This window comes from Ranitomeya imitator, chromosome 6 (genome assembly GCF_032444005.1).
Source record: "Ranitomeya imitator isolate aRanImi1 chromosome 6, aRanImi1.pri, whole genome shotgun sequence".
NCBI classification, from domain to species: domain Eukaryota; kingdom Metazoa; phylum Chordata; class Amphibia; order Anura; family Dendrobatidae; genus Ranitomeya; species Ranitomeya imitator.
Window position 1 is genome coordinate 171,806,704 of NC_091287.1, and position 5,576 is coordinate 171,812,279.

Here is a 5,576-nt window from a genome sequence, read left to right on the forward strand (position 1 = left end):
ATTTTTTATTTTTACGTTTCTGCATTATAAACTTCTGTGAAGCACTTGGTGGGTCAAAGTGCTCACCACACATCCAGATAAGTTCCTTAGGGGGTCTACTTTCCAAAATGGTGTCACTTGTGGGGGGTTTCAATGTTTAGGCACATCAGTGGCTCTCCAAACGCAACATGGGGTCCCATCTCAATTCCTGTCAATTTTGCATTGAGAAGTCAAATAGCGCTCCTTCCCTTCCGAGCTCTCCCATGCGCCCAAACAGTGGTTTACTGCCACATATGGGGTATCAGCGTACTCAGGACAAATTGGACAACAACTTTTTGGGTCCAATTTCTCCTGTTACCCTTGGTAAAATAAAACAAATTGGAGCTGAAGTAAATTTTTTGTGTAAAAAAGTTAAATGTTCATTTTTATTTAAACATTCCAAAAATTCCTATTAAACACCTGAAGGGTTAATAAACTTCTTGAATGTGGTTTTGAGCACCTTGAGGGGTGCAGTTTTTAGAATGGTGTCACACTTGGGCATTTTCTATCATATAGACCCCTCAAAATGACTTCAAATGAGACGTGGTCCCTAAAAAAAAATGGTGTTGTAAAAATGAGAAATTGCTGGTCAACTTTTAACCCTTATAACTCCCTAACAAAAAAAAAAAATTGGTTCCAAAATTATGCTGATGTAAAGTAGACATGTGGGAAATGTTACTTATTAAGTATTTTGTGTGACATATCTCTGTGATTTAATTGCATAAAAATTCAAAGTTTGAAAATTGCGAAATTTTCAAAATTTTCGCCAAATTTCCGTTTTTTTCACAAATAAACGCAGGTACTATCAAAGAAATTTTACCACTATCATGAAGTACAATATGTCACGAGAAAACAATGTCAGAATCACCAGGATCCGTTGAAGCGTTTCGGAGTTATAACCTCATAAAGGGACAGTGGTCAGAATTGTAAAAATTGGCCTGGTAATTAACGTGCAAACCACCCTTGGGGGTAAAGGGGTTAAATAAAACCGGGAGTTTGCATGATGGTAATTTCCGATTCCGGTTTCCGATATACTGAAAGTATCGGAACTCGGTATCGGAATTCCGATACCGCGAATATCGGCCGATACCCAATACTTATTATCTGCCTTCGTCAGACCCCCTGACGAAGGCAGACGCCGAAACACGCGTCGGGGCTCGGCACATCCCAGGGACTACCATTATTGCAAGCAGGTAATACCAGGTGGCTTCATTTCCCCCTTTTTTTTCATTTTTCATTAGTTTGGCACTTAGTTTTTTGGCTCACACATTGCCCACTATTATATGGGCTTCCATATTTTGTGTCACAGCACATATTAATCTGCCCCTTATATATTTCACTTCTTTCTTTATTATGCTGCAGCCACCTTTCGATTTTGCACATGCACTTTATTGATTATATCTGGTATTCTGCTATTTATGATTGTATGGCATATATATATACAATTACGCACGTATATCAAAAAATATCAAAAAATTCCCATTGTGGTTGTATTTTGAATTGTTTTCTTGCCATATTTTTTGTCCCTGGTGTGCCGGTTTATGGTATCTTCCCACCGCACCATTTTCTCGGTTGATATATACATTTTTAATAATAAAAATTGTTATAGTATACTTTATTTTGGACTGTGTGTCGGTTCTTTCTTCGTTCTTATTGCTGGTTTTCCGATGGTCCAGTACAATTCCTATTGGGGCACACTGGTGGTGATGGTTTCCTCCCTTACATAAGTATCTGTGTGCGCTGTGCCTTGAGTTTTTCTATTTTTAACCATTGTGCACAGTGGTAACACAAGGTGTCAGTGATTTAGCAGATTTTAATGTGCCCTAGCAAATAGCACAATATGATAAAAGGGGAACCCCATAGAATGTAAGTACACAAGGAAAGGGTCCTCTCTCCTCTGTACCAGTCTGTCATTGTAAATTTGCTTACTGTAAGCGACATCTATAAAACTCTGTACGTAACCCCTTTCTCATGTCCAGCACCATGAAATTAATGGTGCTATATACATAAATAATAATAATAAAAATAATAGTGTGAAAATATTGTAATTACTTCAGCTTACAAGATTAATTAATTGAGAAACATGAGTGTACCTACTTATTTGCCTCTGGCCCTCACGTGGCCGCTGCTCATAATCAGGGAAAAGGATCCCACAAATTCTCCTCTAAGCAGCCTCTTTTTTGGCCCGGTTGGAATAATTGCCATTCCGTTGATCCCAAATTTCTGGCCCCTCTTGGACCAGGACCAACAGCATGTCCACGTTTATTATCCCAGCCATCATGCAGGAGACTCCGTGAAGGCGTGCGGCAGACTTCCGGGATGTCTGTCTGGCTTTTTAATCTAATTAGCATGTCTAAGCTTCCTGATTGAGGACTTGGCACATTTCCTGTCACCTGGAGAAGTCTGGCATATTTCTAGCAAGTCACACTGCTGGTCCATGTGTAATCCGTATTTTTAGCGCACCCATAGACTTTCATTGGTGGATTTTTTGCGCAATACGCTGACAAACGCAGCATGCTGAGATTTTCTATGCCTGTAAAATATGGCTGCATAATATACGCCAGATAGGAGCTGCCCCATAGACAATCATTGGTCCGTGTGCAATGCTTTGTTTTTGCGCCTCTTATACATCATTAAAACTCTCTGGTGTGATGCCGGCCTAAGTGACAACCTCCTTCCCTATACCAGGACATTAAAAATGGGATGTGTCTGGGTCTTCTAGCAAGCCAATAGACGGGGGCTCAACAGGTCCCAGAAACATGGACTTCGCCCGGGTCACCAGATCTCAGGTACACAACCATTAGTTGTCAATATCTCCTCAAAATCTTTAGGGATAGCTGAACACAGTGCTCTACAGAAAGGGCTTTCTTTTTGTCCCAGTTATAGACACAATACGTTCCAGATGGAGATGGACTTACAAAAATTCTACAGGTCCCTAAGATTGAGGGTACACTTCACAGAGATTAACCCGGCTGCACCCCCCATTGCACAAACTCCCCTTATAGGTATTACTGCGGCCAGTCTTGGCCTTAGGGAGAGAAGCACATATCAACCTCCTAAGGGCTCACATCCCCTAGAAACCTTTATTCAATTTATAGACCATTCCTTCCAACAACTTCGCACAGAGACAGACAGAGGCAGAATTCACTATCCTCCTAACCTCTCGGCATCAGAGAGACAGGCCCTAAAGTCCCTACAACAGGATAGGGACCTAATCATAAAACCAGCCGATAAGGGTGGGGCCATAGTGGTTATGGACAGAACTCAATATAGGAATGAAGTACTACGCCAACTTGGTGATACTTCTACTTATAAAAAACTCCCCCATAACCCTATCGCTGGTATTCAGAACACCATTAAAACCACACTTGAGGATTTCTGTATACGGGGTATACTCGATGGCAAAACGCGTGAATTCCTCACTAAAAAACACCCGATCACACCTGTGATATATATCCTTCCAAAAATCCACAAAGATCTTCAGAATCCACCAGGCAGACCAATTGTGGCTTCCACGGACTCCGTGTTAGCTCCTATTTCTATTTATTTAGAAAAAATCTTAACACCTCTGATTAGAAACACTCGCTCTTTTCTACTGGATACTGGAGCCTTCCTCCAAATTATCAAGGATATCACCCCCGTCCCTCCAGATACCATCCTGGTCTCTTTTGATGTAAAGGACCTATACACGTCAATACCACACTCAAACGGCATCCAATCCACCCGCTGGCTACTCTCCAATAATAACATGAGCCCTGATTTAATAGATTTTTGTTGCGAACTCCTATCAATCATTCTAAATAACAACTTTTTTCTTTTTGAGGATACCTATTATCTTCAAATCAAGGGCTCGGCCATGGGCTCAAACGTGGCACCTCCTTATGCCAATGCCTATATGGCCCACTATGAGGACACGTCAATATACACCCATGAGCTCTTCCACAACCATGTCTTGACGTGGAAACGATATATTGATGATGTTTTTTGCATCTGTAGGGGTGATGTCGATTCTCTACAGGCCTTTTTTCAATTATTAAAAACTACGTGGCCGGGTCTTGATTTTACTGTTACACACGATCTCTACCAGATTAGTTTCCTTGACACATTGGTCAAGAAGGATATCAACGGTAATTTGACCACTGATCTCTACTCCAAACCTACGGACCGCAACACCTTGTTGCATTTCAATAGCTTCCACCCGCTAAACATGAAAAAGTCCATCTCAAAATCCCAACTCAACAGGGTAACTAGAATAGTTTCTGATCCCGACCTGAAAGACCATTGAATATCTGAAATGAAATCTAAATTTTGTGAGAGGGGCTACCCGCCTAGGATTCTAGAGTCCTCTACTACAGACCTTGCACGTAGAGATAAAATTCCTGCCACATCACGTATCCCATTTGTTCACCAATATCACCCTGCTGCTTACAGACTACATAAATCTATCCGCCAACATTGGCATATCCTCCATACAGCATACCCATCAGTCAGGGAATTTCAGCAACCCTTCCTACCGTGTTTCAAAAGGCCCCGTAACATCAAAGACTGTTTAGTCCGTGCCGATATAGGCCCTACGCAACCCCAGATCACTCAAAGGTTTTTAAGTAACCCCAAAACAGGAACCTTCCCCTGTCTCAGTTGCAACCAGTGCAATAACGTCCTTAAGGGCAATATCATCCACCATCCACACACAGGCAAGAGATACCCCATTGACGGTTTTTTCACCTGCAACACCAATTTCGCGGTCTTCTGTATATTGGGGAGACCACCCAATCAGTTAAATCTAGGATATCCAAACATAAATCGACAATAAGGTGCAAGAATCTCCTACTTCCTATACCATCACATTTCATTGAAAAAGGCCACAATGTATCCCAGCTCAAATTTCAGATAATAGAGCAAATCACACCACCTCGCCGGGGTGGAGACCGCGTTTCTATTCTCAAACGCAGGGAGGCTTATTGGATACACGAGCTGAACACATTGCACCCCAGGGGACTCAACAGGGACTACGAGCTATCATCATTTATTTAAAGTCCCTGTCATAATGACAATTTTACATTATATCCACGGGTCCTGCTATGCTACATCGCCTCCTAATGATGTAATTGTATGTGTCAATTTTATTTTTACATTATTTTTACATGACCATTTATCATTTTTTCAGCACGAAACCTCCCTGACTCAATGTTTCATTGCTGTCCTTTATGTGATGCCTAAACAGCCAGGTGTTTTTTATATATTATGTTAATGTACAGCTGGGCACATCTGCTCACTTATCTGTTGTTTAATCAGCAACCATGTCGTAACTGTTGCTAATAATGTCGGACGTGCTACCCTCTCCTCCAATTACGTTTAATGCGGTTTTCAATGGGTAGATGTACACTTATTTTACCGGCACTAGCGCACTTAGTATATAAAAGATCTTTATGTATTCATAATTTATAGTGTTGGTTGTTCTCTTGCTAATCCTCTCCCTCTCCTTTACAGAATCGGCCGCTTGGAATCTACCCTTCTGTGATACTCTGGGACCACCGTATTATTCCTCTGTACCAGCT